At 42.9% G+C, this 26731-nt stretch overlaps 1 protein-coding gene and 1 long non-coding RNA gene across 3 annotated transcripts in view; one reads left to right on the plus strand and one right to left on the minus strand.

Annotated features, from left to right (window-relative positions):
- ctbp2l (C-terminal binding protein 2, like) overlaps positions 1-19540 on the minus strand; it is an 88335-nt gene extending 68795 nt beyond the window's left edge. For both annotated transcript variants that reach the window (XM_079577217.1, XM_079577218.1), the window contains exon 1: positions 19359-19540. The gene's annotated coding sequence lies outside the window, so the exon portion shown is untranslated. The remainder of the gene's footprint in view (positions 1-19358) is intronic.
- The window catches only part of LOC306978670, a 183149-nt gene that overhangs the window by 136178 nt on the left and 20240 nt on the right, over positions 1-26731 (plus strand). The gene's annotated exons all lie outside the window — the stretch shown is intronic.

Consider the following 26731-nt stretch of genomic DNA (forward strand, 5'->3'; position numbering starts at 1 on the left):
GAGATAATTGCACCGAACTGTCAGTCAGGACGAAGAACCAGAAGAACCGGGGCTCGGACCAGCTTTGAGCTGGTTTTATTATTCATGTATTTAACTTGATACGAGTACGAGGCATTTTCTTCAACATATACAGGTTATATCAGAATTGAACATATGCCATTTTATTTCCTTTCAATACTTTTTTCCATCACAGACAGAACAGCTCATGTCCTAAAGCTCCTCAATGCTTGTGCTTTATTCATTTATGTATTTGTATTTAACAATAGTATTGAGATGTTACTTATTACAGCAGATAAAGTGTCTCTTTTCTCCTTTACTTCAGCTCCGTGTGGATTTTCTCCTGTGTTTATAGTAACTTATCCAGTAGCTTCAGCATTTTGATTGTTTTGCTCATTTTGGCTCAATATAAACATGCTGTGTCTCTTTAATTTGGATTTTCTGAGGACTTTTTAGTCGCTGGGTTAGTTTTTCAGATGAATAAACCCCTGGGCATAAAACACTGTAAGAATCTCCAGAACTGTTAGCCGCGAGTTAGCCGCGAGTTAGCAGCTAGTTAGCAATATTAGCAACATTAGCCTGTATGTAAGGGTAGGCAAGTTTGTGTCATGGAGGCCGATTTGCCAAAACACCAAGGGCCGAAACTCACAGTTTTAGCCCAAAGTAAAGCACCTTTTTTCTACAAATTAAAGTTTTGCTCATGATATATGACCTAATAGGATGTTTTGCTGGGAAAATGTGAAAATATTGACAGTATTTTCCATATTTTAGAGTCATTTTCACGTATTTGGTCTCTGATTTATGAATAAATGTTTCTTCAAAATTTTCGTGGGGGCCAAAGGTTTTACGCTGGAGGGCCGAATTTGGCCCCCGGGCCTGACGTTGCCTACCCCTGCTGTATGTTGTAAACACTGCAGACGCTGCAGCACTTACAACATTCAGCTCGGGTTAAATCCAGCTCAGACTCTGGTTTAGGGAGTACAAGCATGTGGTATCGGCCCGATACTCGATACTGGTATCGGTGCATCCCTCTTGAGTAGGATTTTTGTGAGAACTTATTACTTTTACTTCACAACATTTGAAACTTTTATTCCATAACATTTCTATAAAGGTAAGTATAGAGTAAAGTTCCCCAATGTGTCTTGTTCATTTTAAAAGCTAAATTATGCAAACTCCAGAACAGTAGGGGGCGATACTGTCAAAAGCCATGAGTAATGTTGTGTTCCAGGCCACTGGGATTTATCTTTTAAAGAAGATTTTAAACGTTATTTATTCTACCATGTGGTTAACTAAACCTGGGACTATTTAGATGATTTACAGTTGTAAATAGTTATTGTAAGTGGCACATTTGCAGAGTCATGTTGTACAGTCGTAAATCTTATACTAAAATACTAAGTGTTATATTGTTGTAGAAATAAACGATGTAGTTAGCGTGCTACATAGCTAGCCTATTTAGCCCCACCTCTATGATAGCCATCTGGCTCAGATGTAGATTTTAGTTTATTTTTTGTATATATATATATATTTTTTTTTTTCACAATCCGACCCCGATATTCGATATCGGAACCGACACTGGAAAAAATACGATATTGGGTATTAGCTACAAATATCCGATACTGAACCGATACCAGTTTTGGCTCTCATCGCCTGAAAAACACAACTTTTGCAACTAAATCTAAGTGAATATGGGCTGCAGATCATTCTGAAGCTTTGAACCTGGAGAATTCAACCTTAGAGTTAGTTTTAACCTCTTAACCTTAACTTATTATTATATTAAGCTGAAATTTTGAATTTTGACTAAACAGGACCTTCTGGCCCTTAACAGCAAATGATATTTCATAAGGTTCTGACAGACCCACTGTCCTCACATGACGACATCATTTTCTGCAAAAACTACTTCCTGTATAACATCACAGTTTAGTTATTATACTTGTTAGGTCCTACTTATCCCAAATAGCAAGAACAATTATAAAATGCACCAGACAAACTCTCGGGTCTCAGGAGGTTGACAACAGGGAGGGTGTTTTGTCCCTGTGGTGTTGCCGTACAGAGGGCAATTCTGGCACAGTTTTCATGTTTCTGAAGCTGGAAAGTTGTTCATAATTCATATAAACTGATTTGACAAGAGGCAAATTATGACGAGGCACATCCTTCATCCTGAGCTGTTGTACATGTTTTTTGTGGTACGCAGACGCTAAACCGGGTCTAAACCAGGACTTTGTTGGTCTCGGCCTCGTCTCCCGCGGAGCTGGACATCTGCAGAAGGCGGAGCAGCGACAGACACCGACACGAGCGGCCATTAATGAAGCAACGGGGGGGGGATTAAGTTTGGAGACGGTTTGGAGGCACAGAGGAGGGAAAGAGGAGGGACAGAGGAGGGACAGAGGAGGGACAGAGGAGGGAAAGAGGAGGGAAAGAGGAGGGAAAGAGGAGGGAAAGAGGAGAGACAGAGGAGGGACAGAGGAGGGAAAGAGGAGGGAAAGAGGGGGGACAGAGGAGGGAAAGAGGAGGGAAAGAGGAGGGACAGAGGAGGGAAAGAGGAGGGACAGAGGAGGGACAGAGGAGGGACAGAGGAGGGAAAGAGGAGGGAAAGAGGAGGGAAAGAGGAGGGAAAGAGGAGGGAAAGAGGAGAGACAGAGGAGGGACAGAGGAGGGAAAGAGGAGGGAAAGAGGGGGGACAGAGGAGGGAAAGAGGAGGGAAAGAGGAGGGACAGAGGAGGGAAAGAGGAGGGAAAGAGGGGGGAAAGAGGGGGGACAGAGGAGGGAAAGAGGAGGGAAAGAGGAGGGACAGAGGAGGGACAGAGGAGAGACAGAGGAGAGACAGAGGAGGGAAAGAAGAGGGAAAGAGGAGGGAAAGAGGGGGGACAGAGGAGGGACAGAGGAGGGAAAGAGGAGGGAAAGAGGAGGGACAGAGGAGGGAAAGAGGAGGGAAAGAGGAGGGAAAGAGGAGGGAAAGAGGGGGGACAGAGGAGGGACAGAGGAGGGAAAGAGGAGGGAAAGAGGAGGGACAGAGGAGGGAAAGAGGAGGGAAAGAGGAGGGAAAGAGGAGGGAAAGAGGGGGGACAGAGGAGGGAAAGAGGGGGGACAGAGGAGGGAAAGAGGGGGGACAGAGGAGGGAAAGAGGAGACACAGAGGAGGGAAAGAGGAGGGACAGAGGAGGGAAAGAGGAGGGAAAGAGGGGGGACAGAGGAGGGAAAGAGGGGGGACAGAGGAGGGAAAGAGGGGGGACAGAGGAGGGAAAGAGGGGGGACAGAGGAGGGAAAGAGGAGACACAGAGGAGGGAAAGAGGAGACACAGAGGAGGGAAAGAGGAGGGACAGAGGAGGGAAAGAGGAGGGAAAGAGGAGGCACAGATGAGACACAGAGGAGGGACAGAGGGGGGACAGAGGAGAGACAGAGGAGGGAAAGAGGAGACACAGAGGAGGGAAAGAGGAGACACAGAGGAGGGAAAGAGGAGACACAGAGGAGGGAAAGAGGAGGGACAGAGGGGGGAAAGAGGAGGGAAAGAGGAGGGAAAGAGGAGGGATATAGGAGGGACAGAGGAGGGAAAGAGGGGGGAAAGAGGAGGGACAGAGGAGGGAAAGAGGAGGGACAGAGGAGGCACAGAGGAGGGACAGAGGAGGGACAGAGGAGGGAAAGAGGGGGGACAGAGGAGAGACAGAGGAGAGAAAGAGGAGGGAAAGAGGAGGGAAAGAGGAGAGACAGAGGAGACACAGAGGAGGGAAAGAGGAGGGACAGAGTGTCTAAAGACGTCATTGGCAGTCAATGACTTAAGAAAGTCTCTTGGTATCGGTAAATGTCGGGTATCGGCAGATACTCAAACCCCGGTATCGGTATCGGTAGCAAAAAAGCTGGATCGGTGCATCTCTAGTAACTACTTTCTTATTGCCTGTACCACATGGGAGTGTAATCTTAAGTGTTATCAAAACATCGCTGCACATTTCATTTCTTAAGGCGACGCTGCAGGTGAAAACAGAAAAAACAATAAACCAAACTCACCCTTTACGACGCTGCTCTGCGATTTTAGGACGTTTTGTGGTTTTCCAGGAAGTAGCTCACTCACGCTCATTCATTCACAAATACTGACACAAGCTGTGACCGAGATGTTAATCCAAATATGGTCATTTCCTTTGTGGGAGACAGCGGCGGCTAAAGCCGGGAGGGATATACTAAACTTTAGGGCCACTTTCACAACAACATCTCCGCTCTTTCCACGGCAAATATTTCAAGTTGATACGTACATTTTCGACAAACGTTTGCTCGGTGTAGAAACAGTGGAGTCTGAATCCGATGAATCTGTGTGAGCTGAAGGCCTTGGTTTGGAGTTCACTGAATGATGCAGAGGAGGCTCAGTACATGATGCAGAGGAGGCTCAGTACATGATGCAGAGGAGGAGGCTCAGTACATGATGCAGAGGAGGAGGCTCAGTACATGATGCAGAGGAGGCTCAGTACATGATGCAGAGGAGGCTCAGTACATGATGCAGAGGAGGAGGCTCAGTACATGATACAGAGGAGGCTCAGTACAGGATGCAGAGGAGGAGGCTCAGTACATGATGCAGAGGAGGCTCAGTACATGATGCAGAGGAGGCTCAGTACATGATGCAGAGGAGGAGGCTCAGTACATGATGCAGAGGAGGAGGCTCAGTACATGATGCAGAGGAGGAGGCTCAGTACATGATGCAGAGGAGGAGGCTCAGTACATGATGCAGAGGAGGAGGCTCAGTACATGATACAGAGGAGGAGGCTCAGTACATGATGCAGAGGAGGAGGCTCAGTACATGATGCAGAGGAGGAGGTTCAGTACATGATGCAGAGGAGGGGGCTCAGTACATGATGCAGAGGAGGCTCAGTACATGATGCAGAGGAGGCTCAGTACATGATACAGAGGAGGCTCAGTACATGATACAGAGGAGGCTCAGTACATGATACAGAGGAGGAGGCTCAGTACATGATACAGAGGAGGCTCAGTACATGATGCAGAGGAGGCTCAGTACATGATACAGAGGAGGAGGCTCAGTACATGATGCAGAGGAGGCTCAGTACATGATGCAGAGGAGGAGGCTCAGTACATGATGCAGAGGAGGCTCAGTACATGATGCAGAGGAGGAGGCTCAGTACTTGTGAGATCTGTCTCCGTCTCCTCGGTGAAGCCGCCTGCCATCTGTCCTCCTCTACGGGAGGCACAGAGGGACATTTGCACACGACTGGCTCCCATCGCTCGCCCTAACGCTGCACAAATGTTTGGGCGCGTTATGTAAGCTCCGACACCTCCACTGGGGAGAGGGGGAGGAGGGGGAGGAGGAGGAGGAGGAGGAGGAGGAGGAGGAGGAGGATGTTTGGATTGTGCACTGTCTGTGAACTTGCTCAAAAGGCTCGTTTAAAAGATCCACGATCACGTTACAAACACATCGACTCATGTTCACACTGAGGGGCTTCAGTGTTGGACTCATTCAATGTTTCTACGTAGATTTATTTGGGAAACGGTCGATTCAAGGGTTGTTTTCTCAAAATGTGTTTTTTCTCACATTGTTGCAAACTAATCTACATCTGCGCCTAAAGACTCCAACCTTTACCTTTAACTCAACACATAGAGCGCCAACAATCCAGACCATGATATCTGTAGCACCACAGCGTGTTCTATTTTATTAATTTCATTCTACGTGTCTCTAACCTAAATCTAACCTAAACAGAGGCTAATTTGGATCAAAATCAGAAAAAAATCTAGATTCGGAGATAATTAGTGTTTTATGGAACTCCTTTCTGATTAACTCCTCTCTCTCCTCTCTCCTCTCTGGACGGACTAACGTTATTTATTATACGGCTCTTCACAACGTAAGTAGAAGCTCCATTGATTTGAATGAGATTTCCTAACGTTCTACCGGTCATTATTTTCTGATAAAGGACCTCTGAGAAAAATAATGACGCTGCCAATGGAAACGCAGTTGGTGCTTTCATATCACTCCGCGTGTACGTAGTAGCGACACTATTTGTCCCGTCACTGAGAGAGAAGTCGGGGAATCGCTCGTGAAGTTAGCGTGAGTCTGACTTTCAACTTACCCAGAGATTCACCACCATTCCTCCAACTGCGCCTTCAACTAAGTAGCTAGGCTAGCTACTAGCCTTGCTGCTTCTAGCCTAGCAAAACGTTGCTGAGCAACGCGCAAACTTTTGGGAACTATTTGTCACGGAAGTCATTAAATAAACCTTTCGACCTTCATAAAAGTGTACGAAGTTTATGTTGTGTGTGTTGAACACTGTCAGTGCTTATTTTCCCGATAATGACCAGCGTTCTATACATTATCCCCTACGTAAAGAGGCAAATGCCTAAATATCTCGTTTCAAGTCAATTTTCTATGACATCATTGTTGACATGTTTTGAAACACGCGTGTTCTCGATCTCTTTTTATGGCGTGATCATTTAAACAGCCTGGTTCTGGATTGAAGACTTTAACAGGATGTTTCTCAGTCGTCCTTGGAAATTGACTTGAAACAAATATATTTATGCATTTGCCTTTTCACATGACGTTAGTGTCAGAGGAGAGAGGAGTTAATCAGAAAGCAGAGAGTTTCATAAAACACACAATCACTCCGTATCCAGAAAGAAATCTGTGATTTTGATCCAAACTAGCCTCTGTTTAGCTTAGATTTCTCAGGAACCGAGACACGTAGAACTAAACTGTTTTCACCTACGGAGAGTTTAGAGTCTTGTCTTTCAAAAGAGCCACAGCGTGTTATTTATTTATTTATTTGATAGGGACAATGCATATTAATGAACAGTTGCACGTGAGCACTGTAAATATGCCAGATTATAGCAGGGATGCTAGTTTCCATCTGTAGTCCCTAAGCAGGCAGCACATACACAATTTACAATTAACAATTAACAAAATGTGACAACAAATCACTATGTGTCCATAGCTATAACATAGAATACACTGTGGTGCTACAAATATCATGAAAAACGGTCTGGATTGTTGGCGCTCTACAGATAAATCCCCAAAACAGCCTCAATGTGTTCAGATCTCCTTGGTATTACGACTTCCTGATGACTTCCTGATCTCCAGGAGACGTCGCAGAGACTCTGTTGGCTCCTCCCACAGGTCTCCGAGACAGGCCGGGGAGACTGAACTTCAGCACATTTATAAGTTTCGCCTCTTTTTGAGTGAAACATGGATCCCGGTCAGATAAAACTTCAGTGATTTAACGTTATTCTCTACATTGTTTGTTTCCGCTCTCGCCTCTTGTCTTGTTCCTCTCGCTGCCGTTTCCTGATCCACTCTGTTATTAATGACCCGCTGTGTGGTTTTCCTCGCACGCCCCCCTCCCTCTCGCCGCAGCATCTGTGTCCTTAGCGTGTTCTTAGCGTGTTCTCGGCGTGTTAACCGCTGCATTAGTATTCAGCAGCGGTGCGCGAGTGCGGAGAGCGATGGTGAATTCATAATGTCCTCATGTAAGTCCATTAGGCGGCTTGTAAAACACGCGGAGAAGGACGGGATTCAAGACTCTCATTATCGTCTGAATAACGACGGTGTTTAAAGCTGCAGGTCCGGCTGATCCAGGTCTACGTGAACCAGGTCTACGTGAACCAGGTCTACGTCAACCAGGTCTACGTCAACCAGGTCTACGCGAACCAGGTCTACGTGAACCAGGTCTACACGAACCAGGTCTACGCGAACCAGGTCTACGCGACCCAGGTCTACGTGACCCAGGTCTGCGTGAACCAGGTCTGCGTGAACCAGGTCTACGTGAACCAGGTCTACGTGAAGCAGGTCTACGTCAACCAGGTCTACGTCAACCAGGTCTACGTGACCCAGGTCTACGTGACCCAGGTCTGCGTGAACCAGGTCTACGTGAACCAGGTCTACGTGAAGCAGGTCTACGTCAACCAGGTCTACGTCAACCAGGTCTACGTGAACCAGGTCTACGCGAACCAGGTCTACGTCAACCAGGTCTACGTGAACCAGGTCTACGCGAACCAGGTCTACGTCAACCAGGTCTACGTCAACCAGGTCTACGTGAACCAGGTCTACGCGAACCAGGTCTACGCGAACCAGGTCTACACAGTCGAGGTCTACGTGAACCAGGTCTACGCGAACCAGGTCTACACAGTCGAGGTCTACGTGAACCAGGTCTACGTCAACCAGGTCTACGTCAACCAGGTCTACGTCAACCAGGTCTACGTGAACCAGGTCTACGCGAACCAGGTCTACACAGTCGAGGTCTACGTGAACCAGGTCTACGTGAACCAGGTCTACGTGAACCAGGTCTAGGTCTACATGAACCAGGTCTACACGAACCAGGTCTACACGAACCAGGTCTACGTGAACCAGGTCTACGTCGACCAGGTCTACGTCGACCAGGTCTACGTGAACCAGGTCTACGTGGACCAGGTCTACGTCGACCAGGTCTACACGAACCAGGTCTACGTGAACCAGGTCTACGTGAACCAGGTCTACATGAACCAGGTCTACACGAACCAGGTCTACGTGAACCAGGTCTACATGAACCAGGTCTACGCGAACCAGGTCTAGGTCTACATGAACCAGGTCTACACGAACCAGGTCTACATGAACCAGGTCTACGTGAACCAGGTCTACGTGAACCAGGTCTAAGTGAACCAGGTCTACGTGAACCAGGTCTACGTGAACCAGGTCTAAGTGAACCAGGTCTACGTGAACCAGGTCTACATGAACCAGGTCTACGTGAACCAGGTCTAAGTGAACCAGGTCTACGTGAACCAGGTCTACGTGAACCAGGTCTAAGTGAACCAGGTCTACATGAACCAGGTCTACACGAACCAGGTCTACGTGAACCAGGTCTACATGAACCAGGTCTACGTGAACCAGGTCTAAGTGAACCAGGTCTACGTGAACCAGGTCTACATGAACCAGGTCTAGGTCTACATGAACCAGGTCTACATGAACCAGGTCTACACGAACCAGATCTACACGAACCAGATCTACACGAACCAGGTCTACGTGAACCAGGTCTACATGAACCAGGTCTACGTGAACCAGGTCTACGCGAACCAGGTCTACGTGAACCAGGTCTACGTGAACCAGGTCTACGTGAACCAGGTCTACGTGAACCAGGTCTACGCGAACCAGGTCTACGTGAACCAGGTCTACGTGAACCAGGTCTACGCGAACCAGGTCTACGTGAACCAGGTCTACGTGAACCAGGTCTACGCGAAACAGGTCTACACGAACCAGGTCTACATGAACCAGGTCTGAGTGAACCAGGTCTGCGTGAACCAGGTCTACACGAACCAGGTCTACATGAACCAGGTCTAGGTCTACATGAACCAGGTCTACATGAACCAGGTCTACATGAACCAGGTCTACATGAACCAGGTCTACACGAACCAGGTCTACATGAACCAGGTCTACATGAACCAGGTCTACATGAACCAGGTCTACATGAACCAGGTCTACACGAACCAGGTCTACGTGAACCAGGTCTACACGAACCAGGTCTACACGAACCAGGTCTAGGTCTACATGAACCAGGTCTAAGTGAACCAGGTCTACGTGAACCAGGTCTAAGTGAACCAGGTCTACGTGAACCAGGTCTACGCGAACCAGGTCTACGTGAACCAGGTCTAAGTGAACCAGGTCTACGCGAACCAGGTCTACGCAAACCAGGTCTACGCGAACCAGGTCTACATGAACCAGGTGTACATGAACCAGGTCTAGGTCTACATGAACCAGGTCTACATGAACCAGGTCTACATGAACCAGGTCTACGCGAACCAGGTCTACACAAACCAGGTCTAGGTCTACATGAACCAGGTCTAGGTCTACATGAACCAGGTCTAGGTCTACATGAACCAGGTCTACATGAACCAGGTCTAGGTGTACATGAACCAGGTCTACATGAACCAGGTCTACATGAACCAGGTCTAGGTCTACATGAACCAGGTCTACGTGAACCAGGTCTACGCGAACCAGGTCTACAGTCGGGCTCCAGAATATATCGCAAAAAAGATCAACATGATGCTTTATGAGAAGATTCCGTCTCCATTGAGGCCTGGTCCTCACAGTCAGGCTCAGACTAAAGGGAAGATATTATAGGAAACTATTTCTATCAGGGTTAGATCTCCATGGAAACACGGCCATAAACCAGCTCTGGACCAGGTTTAGTTCCAGCTTAAGCCCCATTTTGACAGGACCAGACCGGACCAGACCGGAACAGGCCGGAGCGGTTTGAAGATGAACCGCCAGGGGCTGGACTGGGACTGAAAAACAGCCCTGGACTCTGACCAGCCTGGCCCGAATTAGCGTAATTGTGACACTTCCACAAATACATATTTTAACCTCTTACCCCCCGCCTTAACATTAACGAGAGCATTTTCCCCAGGTCGACTTTTTATTATTATTTTTTTCATCGGTATCATCAGCAAAAAGAACGGGAAAGGTGGTCATAGAAACAGAAGCAAAATCATTAATAAATAATAAATAATAGTGGTCCCAAAATTTAACCTTGTGGTGCACCATACTCCACGGAATTCCTTTTAGATTTATGCTTTTTTTATACTGGGCTTTACCCAAATCTAAAAGCTTCTCGACTGGAGAGCAACAATGTAACGCCTCATTTGAAAGGCATTACACGGCGGCACGGTAGCGCAGTGGTTAGTGCTCTCGCTTCACAGCTAGAAGGTCCGGGTTCGATTCCCACCAGGGACGGGGTCTTTCTGTGTGGAGTTTGCATGTTCTCCCCGTGTCTGCGTAGGTTTCCTCCGGGTACTCCGGTTTCCCCTACCACTAAAAAGAGACGCAGACGTGTGTAGTCGCGAAAGCGCCTCTGTCAGTCTCCCCCAGGGGAAACTGAAGCTACAAACGTAGATTTCCACCACTGAGTATGGAGTGAATGTACAACTGTCTCATGTAAAGCGCTTTGTGACTACATGTCTGTGAAAGGCGCTATATAAATAAAGATCTTCTTCTATATAAATAAAGATCTTCTTCTAAGACCTACAAAAGTGACAGAAACTTTTCGTCACGTCGCCACATTTTTGTTGTTTTTTTAAATTTTTTTTCTATCATTTTTTGTTGTGTTTTTTTGTCCGTCTTTTTCTCGCTATTTTGATGCTTTTCTTTTTAGCTTTTAGATTTGGGTAAAGCTCGGTTGAGGCGGGACTGGTGGCCCTTCTGTGCTCTTCCAGAACGGACATGTGGCCGGTCCGCCCCTGTGAACCGCTCCACTCCCAAAACGGGGTCCAAACCGCTCCGGACTCAGACCCCTTCAGCCATGGGGTCGGGAGCGGTTTGCAAACTAGACCGGTCCTCCTAGGAACGCCCCCACCTCCTGGAGACGCCTCCGAGCTTTCGTCACCAGTAACCAACCACTGCTCCTCAGCAGAACCCCCTCCCCACTGATGCCACAGACAGCGTGTGGAGGGGGCGTGTCTAAAGGGTCAGAGGTTCTTAAAGAGACAGAGGCCTATTTCAAGACATTCACTACAGCCATTTTGAGAGAGACATTTTATACAAAGCAGTTATTCTAATTTACTGCATTTACAGACCAACAGAAGGTTTGGTCATCATTGTAGTGTGATATAGACTGGTGATATGTGACTGAAAAAAGAATAATACCCCCTCTTTAAAGTCCATTTTATAAATTAAGATAGGAAAACATTCACATATGTTTTTTCCTATCGCTGTTCAATATAAAGGGCACCTAATGTCCCTCCTCATGGCCACATGTCGCAGATACAAAGGTGTTTTGATGCAGGACTAAAGCTCAGTGATGTGGCTGTGGTTGTTTCCTGTCACATGCATAACATCCATAACGACCAGGACCACTTTACCCTCAAGGCACTGGAAACACAAGCTTCCGGGTGCAGGCGAACTGGTCTTGTGCTGTCGAAATGGGGCTTTAGATAAGAAAACCAATGCAGTTACAGAGAGGGAAGAGGAGGAAGCAGCTTGATCAGCGGTGACTGAAGTCCTTTAGCAAAATATCAAAGCAAACGTGGATTTTATAAAGTGAAGTGTTGCCTTGGCACATTCACATGTTTTTGAGTAATCTGTAAAAACTCTGATGGCGGCCATTTTAGGGATAGGTTTGCCTGAGTCCTCCTAGGAACGCCCCCACCTCCTGGAGACGCCTCCGAGCTTTCGTCACCAGCCGAGAAACCAACCACTGCTCCTCAGCAATGAACTATTTGCTTTAATAATTGCTCAAATTGCTGTTGTGGGGGACGGATGGAGCGTGAGATCGACAGACGGATCAGCAGTGTCGGACTGTCGCGGTGAAGACGGAGCTGAGTCGATCTGCGTTCCCGCCCTCACCTACGGTCACGAGATCTGGGTAACGACCGAAAGGACGAGATCTCGAATACAAGCGGCCGAAATGAGTTTCCTTCACAGGGTGGCTGGAGCTCAGTTACCCGGGAGGAGGAGAATGGATGGATGGAATTGATCAAATGAGAAACGATAGACGAGAAATAGCACGATTAAGTTTTCTATCGTCCCCACCATATGTATCGTCATATTGCCCAACACTATGTACGAGTGTTGGTGTAATAAAGATTATTAACATGTGAACGTGCTTCTTATGGGCCGCTGGGTTTAACCTCGTGCTGTTCATGGCGCTGTAGAATATGTTAGTCATGAGTTTACTGATAGATTTTGACAGAATATTGTAATTTGATATTAATTTCAATGTGTCTTTAGGGGTTCAAAGCAGTGTTAATTTCGTCGACTAAAATATTTAGTCTTAATTTTAGTCAAAGTGATATTTCTGACGACTAAAATTGGACTAAAACTAAATTAAAAGTTTCTCATGAGACTAAAACTATGACTAAAATGTCCAGATATTTTAGTCGACTAAAATAAGACTAAATAAAAATGAAAAGGAGAGACTAAAATCATCCAAACTTCTATTGAGCGTCTGAAAGAGCCTCAGATCATTTAAATTCACTGTCAAAGGAGCCGCTCTGAGCTTTGTTCATGTGGAGCAGAAACATGAAGCAGATGAACAAGGTTAAAGGGACTATAAGGAGTTTAAAAATGTTAAAATTAAGTATTTTCCTCCCCCTACATGTTCCAGCCATGTCCGAATGTGTAGAATGAGCTCAGACCTGTTCACCACAACTGCCTCTAAAATCCTGTACGGTCACTCAAAAATGTGTCACTTCGGCCCGAATTGCCGTCATGCACGAGCTAAATATAGAAGGTGCAGTTACACATATGGCCTGAGGTGGCACTAGTGAGTATAAAATGGCGAACTTGCTTCCAGCCCCTTTAATATGATTATAATGAATATTATAAATGCAAAGTCGACAAAATTAGTCTTAAATTTAGTCGACTAAATTAACATACAATTTTTGTCGACTAAAACTAGACTAAAATAGAAAAGTTTTTTTTGACTAAATCTCGACTAAAATTAAACTACATTTTAGTCAAAAGATTAAGACTAAAACTAAATTAAAATATGTTGTCAAAATTAACACTGGTTCAAAGCTCGATAAATCAGTCTGGGAGATTGTTTTTATGTAGAATCCGTCCACACCGACCCCTGCGTGAAACATGGATGTTCTGGCGGTGGATTGACCGTCGGCAGGAGGTGAAGGCTGTGACCGTCTTGTGACCGGTTTCACGACGCGCTGCTTCCTCAGGCTGTGACACACGAGGAAACACTGACAGCTCAACGAGGATCCTGCTCATGGAAGAACGCAGAACAAGGCCCCAGGTTCGATTCCCAGACTTTGCACTAGAGTTTTTATTTGTTCTCCTTGTTTCTTGACGGTTTACTCCCATTTTGCCCATAATCCTTAAACAGGTCCATACTTAGATCATTCCTCCTTCTCCTGCTGTAGCTCTAATCTGTGTTTTCTGCATTATCATCTGCATCGGAAATGAAACACAAACCATCCTCCACATTATTAACCCTCGAACACCATCGATCAAACACAAGACACCGTCACTAACGCGAGATAATCCACCCGATAAAAAGAACTTCATCAAAATCTATCAGAACATGACGATAACCGAGCACATTTTCTCCAGTTTGGCTTTACCCCAGTCCAAAAGCTTCTGGAAAAAAGCTGTGAAAATAGCAACAAAACTGAGACAAAAACAATGATGGAAATGTGACAAAAAAAGTGACGAAAAATTGATGAAAAAGTGGCAAAAATGTCACAAGAAATTGACAAAAAATTTACGAAAAAATGGCAAAAATTGGACCAAAAAAATGACAAATGTGACAAAAAAATCTTACAAAAATGTGACAAAAAATGACAAAAATGTGATAAAAATTTGACAAAAAAATGACAAAAAAATTGACAAAAAAATTACAAAAATGCGACAAAAAATGGACGAAAAAATTACAAAAATGTGACAAAAAATTACAAAGAAGTTACAAAAATGAGTTTAATACCCAACAAAAAAATGATGGAAAAACAATCTGATGACGTGAGGAAAAAGATCCTCTCTTCAGGCGGGAGTTAAGAGGTTAAACACACTAACCCTCCCCGACCTTCATCACTATTGCAACATGTGCCTGTAGGAGAAAGTGTGTTTTAGAGGAAAACCCCCCAGGCCATCAAAGATGTCAAAGACAAAGCTGAAGCTCAGAGACCCAGGACACTCACCGGTAATAGTGTTCTAGGGTTAAAAGCCCATAATCCATCACCAAACCCATTTTAAACCATTCTCCGCCCATATTCAACAGTTTTGATTTGTTAGCACGCCGTTAGCCTAAAGAGAAAGCTCGTTTTCACTGCTCTTTCACGTGTCAAGCCCGTTGCTGCCTGCAGAGGGCGCCCAGGACAAATTCAAACTCCTGACCAGTAGGGCTGAAACGACTAATCGATTATTGAAATAGTCGACAACTATTTTAGTAATTAATCGTTTTCTGGATCACACAGACTAAAATGGAGCAAAAATGACATAAAAAATGTAGTATTTTTTATGAAAACCTACTTTGTTTATATATTTAGGGTCTGTAGTGTTTTGTACATTGTAAATTTCATGAATAGAGCCTTCAAAAAACATTTCCCTTTAGTTTACTCCATCAACACAACAAGCAGCGCCACTTAAGCTATATGTGATTAAAAAATTGAAAAAATAAAATCTTCCTACACTATTCACAGTAGGGATGCACCGATACCGATACCACATGCTTGTACTCATACTCGTACTCATTCATGAGGTCCCGATACCAGAAACCGATACCATTTGACGTGCGGCCAAAGCAGCTACGAGGCGCAGCTACGAGGCGCAGCTACGAGGCGCAGCTACGAGGCGCAGCTACGAGGCGCAGCTACGAGGCGCAGCTACGAGGCGCACCTACTAGGCGCACCTACGAGGCGCACCTACGAGGCGCAGCTCTCAGCTGAGGAGAGAAAATAGCAACAAACTGGAGAATTGTTTAGTGTAAACACAATAATCCACATAGAGCTGACTTTATTACAGACTGCGCTCTCTAAACCAGAGTCTGAGCTGGATTTAACCAGAGCTTAATGTTGTTCGCGCTGCAGCGTCTGCAGTGTTTACAACATACAGGCTAACGTTGCTAACTCGCGGCTAACAGTTTTGGCCATTCTGACGCCGTTTTATGCCCAGGGGTTTATTCATCTGAAAAACTAACCCAGCGACTAAAAAGTCCTCAGAAAATCCAACGTAAAGACATACAGCATGTTTATATTGAGGGAAAATGAGCTGCAGCAGAACAATGAAAACGCTGTAGCTACTCGCTAAGTTACTACAAACACACGAGAAAATCTACAGGAGCTGAAGTAAAGACGAAAAGAGACCATTTAAAATACTATTGTTACATAAAAATACATAAATGAATAAAGCTCAGGCATTGGGAGCTTTTGGACATGGGCTTTTCTGTCTATGATGGACAGTGCAATAAAAATTAAAAATTATATTGAATGAAAATAAAAATAAATGGCATCAGCACAATTCTAATATAACAGCTCTTAAATGTGTAGCCTACTTGTAATGTAAATGAGTAAATTTACTAATTACAAACCAATCTGCTGTGAAAAAAGTAAGAATGTTGAAGAAAATGCCTTGTACTCGTATCGGTATTCGGTATCGGTGAGTACTTAAATCCAAGTACTCGTACTCGTATCGGTTTTAGAAAAAGTGGTATCGGTGCCTCCCTAATTCACAGCCAAGCGATTAATCGATTAATCGTAAAAAATAATCCATAGATTAATCGAATACAAAATAATCGTTAGTTGCAGCCCTACTGGCCAGCCCAGTCTCTGACCTCTTACTGACCGTTCTGCACAAACCATCAAACAATCGCTGAAATATTCATCTTTTTTGGAACTGGAGAGATTATTGAACCTTCTGACAAATATTAAATACATGAAATGAAATCAATTTGCACAAATAAACTTTCATTCGCATGTAAACCACTATAAAACGCACATAAAACGCAGGTTCGACAGTTTGACTTTAAATTCACTATTGAGAAGTTTTACATGATCCTAGTTGTGAACCTGTTCATGACAATGGCAATGAAACCTATTCTGATTCTGATTCTGATTCTGATTCTGATTCTGATTCTGATGCTTCACTTCATCAATGATCGAGACATCAGGACAGGATGCTGTTAATCGATGCCAGAATGGTGTTGAAAAAAAGTTAAGGTACTATTTGTATCGGAAAATAAAAGGATCAAAAGCAGTTGCTGAAAAAATCTAACTTTAGAGACAAAACTGGGACGTTGTTGGTCCAAGAACAGCATTTACTTTAGTATCAGGAATCGTTAAAGTATCGGTTTAGTAAAATATATAGCGTTACCTAGGGCTGCTCGATTATTGAAAAAATAATAATCACGATTATTTTTGTCATAATTGAAATCACGATTATTCAAACGATTATTTGTTGCCTTTAAAAAAATCCATCAAAAAAGTGACAAAAATCCATAAAAAAAAGACAAAAATCCAGCAAAAAAAAATGACAAAAATCCAGCAAAAAAATGACAAAAATCCAGCAAAAAAAAAAGACAAAAATCCAGCAGAAAAAATACAAAAATCCATCAAAAAAGTGACAAAAATACAAAAATTAAGAATTAGAAAAAAAAAATTAGAAAAAAAAAATTTGAAAAAAATTGAAAAAAAAAAAATTATAATCGTTTTTTTGCGATTATGCTAATTTTGTAATCGTTTACTGTTGTAATCGAAATCGTAATCGAATTTCGATTAATTGCACAGCCCTAGCGTTACCCAGTGCTACTAAACATTCCTTCTGACTTGTTAGGAGTTGTTGAGTTAGGAGTTTCAAAAATATGTTACTTTTTCCAGTAACTACGGAATGTAACATATTAAACAAATTATTAGTCATTACAATTTAATTAACTGAAGTTACAAAAGCATTAAAAAAAAAAAAAACTCCCCCAAAATATAATGCAGCACCAAATCCTGTTGAATACTGGTGTTTAAGATCAGCTAATGTCTGCACTTTTGCTCGGAGGCCAGGGGCGGATCTCGAGGGGTGGCACAGGGCAGCTGCCACCCCATTGTCTCACTCTCAGTTAGTACTCAAATAAATTGTGTTTTTAATTCTATTTTTTTTTTTACTACCAAAGTTTCAATTTCATCTGAGTTAGAAACCCCCCACTTGTATTATGGACAATGCTACTATTGACTAAACCTGCGCACCCTCACTATAAACATTCAACATTGTAAAATGTGCTGCCACCCCATGATTTTATTTCTAGCTCCGCCCCTGTCGATGGCATCATTACTGCTACCAAAAGTAACTCAAAAGTAACTCAAAGTAGTGTCACTCAACTATTTTTTTTAACCCTTTAACTCCCACCTGAACCGATTACATTTTCTCCAGTTTGGCTTTACCCCAGTCCAAAAGCTTCTGGAAAAAAGAATGATGGAAATGTGACAAAAAAGTGAGAAAACATTGACAAAAAAGTGACGAAAAATGGATGAAAAAGTGGCAAAAATGGCACAAGAAATTGACTAAAAATGACAAAAAAAGACAAAAATTTGACATAAAAAATGACCCAAAAAAATGACAAAAATTTGACAAAAATGTGACAAAAAAATTACAAAAATGAGACAAAAATGTGATAAAAATTGGACCAAAAAAAATTGACAAAAAATCGTCCAAAAAAATGACAAAAATGAGTTGAATACCCAACAAAAAAAGGATTGAAAAAAAATCTGATGACGTGAGGAAAAAGATCCTCTCGGTTCAGGCGGGAGTTACGAGGTTAAACAGTAATATGTAATACAAACATATTACATCTTTAAAACTGTAACTAATAACATAACATATATTACAATTTTAAAGTAACTTCTCCAACACGGCGTATCAGGAACAGTTTGAATGTTTTTCTTACCGTAAAATCTTGAATTTTGTAAAAAATGTTAAAGCAGCACTAAGTAACTCTTGCCCCTAGAGGCCATAAGCGCCACTGCAGGTGTCGTAGCATGTTTTTTATTACTCATTAATTGTCCGTGAGAGTAAATACTACGCTGACAGAAAAGACAAAGGGACAGAGGGATATTGTTCATCCAATTACACAACGGAGATCATTTTATTCACTCAAACTTGGCTGTAAATACTGTTTAAGTGGTGACTCCATTAGTGTGTATTGGTGTCTCCGACCCGTAGGCAGTCACGTTGCAAACATGGTTTTCTGTCCAGAGACACCAGGGGGCGATGAAAGTCAATCATCCCATTAACACTTGTATCACCCCCAGAGGGACGACGGGAAGGATTTATTAAGGTAAATAAAGTTACTTAGTTCTGCTTTAAGGCAATTGTTTCCCTCTGGGGCTTTGATTACTGACCCCTGGTGGATGGAAGACAATCATCACACTGGTTATGTTGAGAGCTCAGAAACCCTTACATTACACTACACACGCTGATAGGGTTAATCTGTGCAAAGTAGACTATAATAATGCAGGAAGTGCCCACTTTACTGCAGAACTAGGCTTTACTTCACCATGTTTTACAGCGAATTCCTGCAAAATCAACGCGTTCCCACAGTAAAAAGCTGCGAAGGGACCGATCTATTGCAGCACAACTACAACTACTGACTTGAAAACACTTGAGAGCTCGGCACTTCGCAGACAAACCCCGCGAGCACGGCAACTCCGCGAGCCAAACGCGCTCACAGGACTCACGTTTGCATGAAAAAAAAAACCCACCCGCGCGCACCCACCATCGCGCCTTCTCCTGAACCCGTGGGTAAATATGTGCGCGATGGTGGTCATTCGTAACAACGCCCCCCCCTCTCCCCGGACTGACCGTCCCCCCGTCTCCTCGAGGCGCGATCTGCGGGCACACAAACGTCGCTTCCTTGCATCTCGCTACCCACGAAATGCGCAAAAAAAAAAAAGTGGCGAGAAATGGCGCGTAAAAGCCGCTCTTACCTGGATGAATGCGCGAGGACAAGTTTCTCTGTCAGGGCAGCAGCGGGAGCATCCTCCACCGAGATTTTTTTATTTTTTTGGGGGGGGGGGGGAGTGGAAGGAAATCCCACGTTTTTAGTCCCGCGGGAGGCGATAACTTGGTGGGAAGCTGCGCGTGAGGTGGGTAGGTGTCCTCGCGCGCGGGGAAGTGTTTGTTTGTTGCAGCAGAAGAAGAAGGAGAAGAAGCGGTGGCGGCGGTGGCGGTCCCTGGCTCGCTCTATGCTCTTCCCCCCCCCCCCGGGTGGGAGTCACTCGATGTGGGCACAGAAGTCTTGGCTTCAGCGAGGCGTGGTTGTTTTATGTTTTTTTTTTTTTTCTTTTAGGAGGAGGGGGGTCTTTAAGCCGCGGAAGAGACGAGTGAGTGGACCCTCCTCCATCTCTCTCTCTCTCTCTCTCTCCTTCACATGGGGATTATTCTCTCTCTTTGGAGTTCAGGTCTATTTGCATAAACCAGAGTGTTTTGTGACATGATGCGAATTCAACTTCAGAAATATTTGGAAAACTGATGACTGTGGTTTAGATTTTGCTCCTGTTTATACCTTTTTAAAACCTCTTAAAGCAGAACAGAGTAACTTGTTTACCTTAACCTCTTAACTCCCGCCTGAACCGAGAGCATTTTCTCCAGTTCAGCTTTACCCAAATCCTGTAGGCCAGTGTAACGCCTCATTTGACCTACAAAGCTAAATTGATCTTTTTACTCACATGATTTTTTTTTTCATCACTTTTTCTCATTTTTGTCAAATTTTCGTGACTTTTTTGTCCGTTTTTTGTTAAATTTTTCAATTTCTTTTTCCATTTTTTTGTCACTTTTTTGTCAAATAATTTGCAATTTTTATCAATTTCTGTCATTTTCTGGTCAATTTTTTGTCACTTTTTCATCAATTTTTTCTCAATTTTTCGTCAATTTTTTTATCCATTTCTGTCATTTTTTTGTACATTTTTTGTATTTTTTTTGTCACTTTTTCGTAATTTTTTTCTCAATTTTTTGTCAAATTTCTATCCATTTCTGTCATTTTTTTTGGTGCATTTTTTGGTCACTTTTTTGTCACTTTTTCGTCAAATTATTCGCATTTTTTGTCACTTTTTTGTCACTTTTTCGTCATTTTTTTCTCAATTTTTTGTCAAATTTTTATCAATTTCTGTCATTTTTTTGGTCCATTTTTTGGTCACTTTTTTGTCACTTTTTTGTCATTTTTTGTCAATTTTTTCTCAATTTCGTCACATTTTCATCTTTGTTTTCGTCTCAGTTTTGTTGCTATTTTCACACCTTTTTTCCAGAAGCTTTTGGACTGGGGTAAAGCTGGAGAAAATGTGCTCGGTTCAGGTGGGAGTTAAGGGGTTAATAAATCCTTCCCGTAGTCCCTCTGGGGTAATGCAAGTGTTATGGGATTCATCTCCCCTGGCCAGAAAAACACACTTGCAACTTGACTGCCACCGGACCGGAGTCACCAATACACACTAATAGAATCACAAAGAAGAAGCTAACAGGCTAACGGGCAAAGCTAACTGCGGGCTAGCGCCACTTAAACAGTATTTACAGCCAAGTTTGAGTGAAATAAATGATCTCCATTGTGTATTTGGATGAACAATATCCCTCTGTCCCTTTGTCTTTCCTGTCAGCGTAGTATTTACTCTCACGGACAATTAATGAGTAAAAAACCGTAGCTTTCTACGACACCTGCAGTGGCGTTTATGGCCTCTAGGGGCAAGAGTTACTTAGCACTGCTTTAACACCCACATAAACCAACACCACATTTTGGCATCACCCAACTCTAAAAGCAAAAAAAGTGGAAGAAACTGTAGAGTGATGTAAAAGCGACAAAAAGTCACACAAAAAAATAGATGGAAGAAGTGGCGGAAAAGCAACAGAAACATGACAAAAAAACGATTAAAAAATACAAAAAATCTTCCAAAATGTGACAAAAACACGTCAAAAAAGCGACGAAAACACAACTAAAGAGTGATGAAAAAGCAACAATAATGTGACAAAAAAATAGATGGAAGAAGTGCCGAAAAAGCAACAGAAAAAGCAACAAAAATATGACAAAAAAACGATTAAAAAAGACAAAAACTCTTCTAAAATGTGACAAAAACACAACAAAAAAGCGTCAAAAACACGACTAAAGAGTGATGAAAAAGCAACAATAATGTGACAAAAAAATAGATGGAAGAAGTGGCGAAAAAGCAACTGAAACATGACAAAAAAACGATTAAAAAATACAAAAAATCTTCCAAAATGTGACAAAAACATGACTAAAGAGTGATGAAAAAGCAACAATAATGTGACAAGAAGTAGATGGAAGAAGTGGCGAAAAAGCAACAGAAAAAGCCACAAAAATACTTCCAAAAAGCGTCAAAAACACGACAAAAAATCAATCATCAGCGACAAATCATCAAGAGACAATAATGCGATGAAAAAGTGACGGTAAACACATCAAAATCAGTTCAAATATGCGACAAAAAGCCGTGACAAGGCAACAATAAAGTTCTGATCAGTTTTGTAGATCAGATATAGACGGCATCTTGTCATAGAAGGGGGCGTGGCTTCGCCGAGGGGGGAAATAGAATCTTCTGGGAAACAGTTTTTCACACTTTTTAGCCGTTTTCTGGTGAAATCTAAACTTATTTGTCACATACAAATAAAATCAAGTCTAAATCAAGCCCGTATGGATGTTTACTCACAGCAGATTGTTCAGCAGAAGCGAAAAAACGGCAGACGCAGCTAGCGCTAGCATTAGCACATTAGCAAATTCTCTGTTATTTATGTATTTATGGGCTGTTGAACCACTTTGCTCCTCCCTATGTCTTTGTATCTTTATTTAGTAGAAAACTACATTCATAATTCAGCGTTTGTTAAAGTAGTTTTTGAATAATTAGAGAGAGTTTAGATTTTTCTCCAAATTGTTTTCCCCCTTAACTGTTTTCAAACATGACCATATATGTCCAGAAGCTTTTAGACTTGGATAAAACTGGAGGTATGAGGTTAAACTCCCTCATGAAGTTATTTAGATTAAACAAATTCCTTCATTTATATGCACACTTTGTTACTGGCCGAGCTACTTTTATGTAACAAAAACGTCAAATAGCGACTTTTTTTTCTCCAAAACTAACAATGAAACTTTTCAAAACTAACAATGAAACTTATCCCGGATTTAACCGCTCGTTATAAATGCGGCTGTCGATGCTAATCACTGAAGCCGTTTGCTGTGAGGAAAATAAAAAGTCTATTAGTCGAGTTAATTCTTATGTAAATGCACTTGTTGTTGGAAGTTGCTGGAACCAAAGGGGCAAAAGTGAAATTCGTGGGAGTTTATCCAATAAAATATGGATTAAATCGACTTAGAGATAATGAAGATGCTAATTAGACGAATAATGAAGTCTTTATTATTCAAAGCGATACAGAAAATATTATTATTCATCTCCGGATCTGAGCCAGTGTCTCAGCAAAGCATGTGGAAACTCACTCAAAGGGGAGAACAGGCAGCAGAAAGGCCAAAGGAATCGAACCTGGGACATTCTCACTGTCACATGACGAGGAGCAGGTTGTGTTTTGGTTTTGGGGCCGTTTTGTTCCACAGAGACACGGAGAAGGAAGAGGAGTTGAACCTGAATAGGAAAGCATGAAGCTGAATCGATCTTGTGTTTCTAAACGGAGACTGTAGACCAGGGGCAACGTCAGGCCCGTAGGCCAAATCCGGCCCTGCAGCACAGAACCTCTGGCCCTCAAGATGATTTGGAGAAACATTATGACACAAATAAGAGATTCCTTTTACAGTGCTCTGAAAATACAAGAAATACACTGCAAAAAGTAAATATCAAGCATTGTCTTAAATGACTTGAATTGAGGAAATGTATCTTGTTTTGAGCGTTTTTCGCTAATTTAGACATTTTTCCTGATCGGACAAAGTTTACTCTGCTTGTTTGAGGACATTTCAGACCAGTTCTAGGGTAAATCTCGCTTGAAATAAGAAAGTGAAATTGCCAATGAGATAAGACCAATTTTCTCTCCCCATTGGCAAAGAAAATGACCTGAAATAAGGATGAAATGTATCGAAACGAGTCAGAAACATCTCAGAACAAGTGAAATAATCTAAGACAAATGCCCAAGAACAACTTAACCAGTCAAAACAACTAAAATTTGGATTATTATGCTCAAATAAATAAATAAGACTGTGAAGTAAAGCCGACTGTAACAAGTGAATTTCTCCTTTGTGAGATGAATAAAGGTTTATCTTATCTTATCTTATCTTAAATTGAGATGTTTATACCGATCTAGTTAATTACTTTTTGCAGTGTAGTGTCAGTGTTTTAAAAATGTCCTGGTGGAAAATCCCACGCTCTTCCACGGGCACAGAGACCAGACGGGTACGGATCAACTCGTCTAAGCTCAGGGAAGAACATATCTCAGTCTGGAAGAACGGTGGCCTGTTCCTTTGAAGGAGTACTCAGCAATCTGCAGTCTGAATACTTTTCCAAGTATGCAGCTCGTTTTTTAACAAGCACACCCAGACGTCAGCACATCAGCCCAGTCCTTTCTTCGCTGCATTGGCTTCCAGTTTCTTTTAGAGTTGATTTTAAAATCTTTCTTTTTGTTTTTTAAGCCCTCAATGGTCTTACCCCTTCGTACTTGTCTGAACTTTTAACTGTTCGTGACTCGGGCAGATCCTTGAGGTCTTCAAACCAGCTCCTGCTCGAAGTGCCCAGGACCAGGTCCAAGCACTGGGGTGACCGGTCCTTTTCAGACTCTGGAACAAGCCGCCCCCTGATTTGCACCATCACTGACTTTGGCCTTTTTAAATCCAGGCTCAAGACGCATTTATTCAGACTGGCTTTTAACACTATGTAGCACGGTGACACTTTTAGTAGATTTTACCTGTTTTATTGTTTGGTTGTATGAATGTTTTTAATGGATTTTATGTGGTTTTATTGTAAAGCACTTTGGTCGCCTTGAGTAAAGGGCTCTATAAATAAAAATTGATTGACTGATTGAAGTATAATCTATGGCAGGGGTCGGCAAGTTTGTTCGGTGAAGGGCCGGTTTTTCTTCATCTTCAAAAGACCAAGGGCCAGACCTTCAATTGAAGCAATTGAAGTAAAGCATCACTTTCTACATTTTCGCCAGTGTTGTACATCACTGTAAAAAATGTCCATCTTAAATTAGATAAATGACTTAAAATCACTTGAATAAGGGTTTTTTTTATGTTAAATTTGAGTCGGTTTGAACTAATCTAAGATCAGATAAAAAAACGCTAATGATTCAGATTCAGATTCATTTTATTGGCCATTTGCAGTTTGAAAAACCACATTGGGAAAAAATGTGCAAAGAGCTCAAAGTGCGATATGTAAAACACGTAAAAAGACACGATCTAAAAAACAGAACAAACAAACAAACAAAGCCACATTAAAAGCCTAAGGGCAAAATATTGTACAATAAAAGTTCATACAGAGAAATAAACAGAAGTAATGCCAATGGAACAAATAGAAATCCCACTGGAAATCAAACAAATTAACTTTTACTGTAAAAATTATTTATTATTCACTTTTCACTTGAATTAAGACAAAACTTGTGCTTGTTCCATTGGCAAGAATAGGTTTTATCTGCTCTAAGGCCAGACCAAATCCACTCAAACTCCAAACTTTAGATCTTAATTCAAGTAGATTGAAGTCATTTCTACCTATAGATGAGAATTCTTTTAGGATTGTCAAAACAAGACTTAAAAATAGTGCTCAAGACAAAGCGAAATAGTGCTCAAGACAGAGCGAATCTAAACAAGACTTGAAAATGCATATAACTGAAAGAATCTTATCTACACTCTTGTCTCTTACTGTAATTGATTAATTCTATGTTGATGTTTTTATTGATTGTATTTGTTTTCTTATATTTATGCAACTGTGAAGCACTTTGAATTGCCCTGTGTATGAATTGTGCTCTACAAATAAACTTGCCTTGCCTTCAATCAATCAATCAATCAATCAAATTTTATTTGTATAGCGCCCAACAACAACCAGAAGGTGCCCAGAGCGCTTTCCAGGATAAAACAAGAATCATAGTAGACAAAAATAAATACAAAAACACATAAAAACAGCAGTCGAGTCGGTGGCTATGTATCGAAGGCTTTCCTGAAAAAATGTGTCTTCAACTGTGATTTAAAAACACTCAGCATAATCCTTGCCTAGGATTATGGCCTAAAGGGTGCTCTGCTGAGAAATTTCTAGAGCACTTTAACAGGCCTTTGATCTCTGATTTGGGTCATAATATTTCTCAAAATCATCTCGAGGGCCAGAGTTTGATGATGGAGGGCCGATTTTGGCTCCAGGGCCTGAAGTTGCCTACCCTTAATAATAATAATAATGCATTGGTTTTATATAGCGCTTTTCTAGACACTCAAAGACGCTTTACATTGCACTATTCGTTCACTCCATACTCGGTGATGGTAAGCTACTATTGTAGCCACAGCTGCCCTGGGGTAGACTGACGGAAGCGAGGCAACCAGGCTGCGCCATCGGCCCCTCCGACCACCACCAACCACTCACTCACGCATTACATTCGCTAGGCTTCCTGGTGTTCCTAAACGGTCTCCCATCCAAGTACCGACCAGGCCCTTCCCTGCTTAGCTTCCAAGGTCTGACAGGATTGGGCAGAGCAAAGGCGGTGTGACCACCTTGAGCTATGGCAAACACTGGTCTTGAGCAACACCGTTGAAGCTCCAGGCAGAAGATGCAGACGCTCATTGAAACAAAGCCACAGAGAAGGTTCTGCAATCAAAGCCAAAGGTAAATCAGAGCATGTGACATTTTTGCATTTTCAAAACTTGAAATGGCCCCCTTGAGCTCGGCCCTTGCCTGGTTGCCCCCCCCCCCCTCCCCCCTCGGTGACGGCCCTGTGGTTGCCTTACACTTCACCACAGCGCTCCCTCTGTGGCCCCCGCACAATAAACAACGCTGAAATAAAAGGCATTGAGCCCGGCCTCTGTGTGCTCCACAGCGGAGACCCTCGCCCCGACAGAACCGCAGCCCGGGGCCACACAGAGGGGGGAGTGTCCGCCCCAGGGCACGAGGGCAGGGCTCTGTGGCGAGGCTTGTTGGGCGGAAACAGTCGGGGTTTGTGGCGATGTCGCTCTCTCAGACGCAGCGGCAGATAAAGAGCCATAAAAAAAGCAATGAAGATAAAGCCACAATTGCTTTTTACTCTGGCCTACAGGCTCCAGCTGATGAGCTTTTAGATTTGGGTAAAGCTAAACTGGAGAAAATGCACTCTTAAAAAGTCACTATAGATGGACTTGGGGGGCGGCGTCCGAAAACCATCACATTATCGCCTCTATGTCCTGACCCTT

The sequence above is a fragment of the Gobius niger genome, assembly GCF_951799975.1.
Source record: "Gobius niger genome assembly, chromosome: 19".
Lineage (NCBI taxonomy): Eukaryota > Metazoa > Chordata > Actinopteri > Gobiiformes > Gobiidae > Gobius > Gobius niger.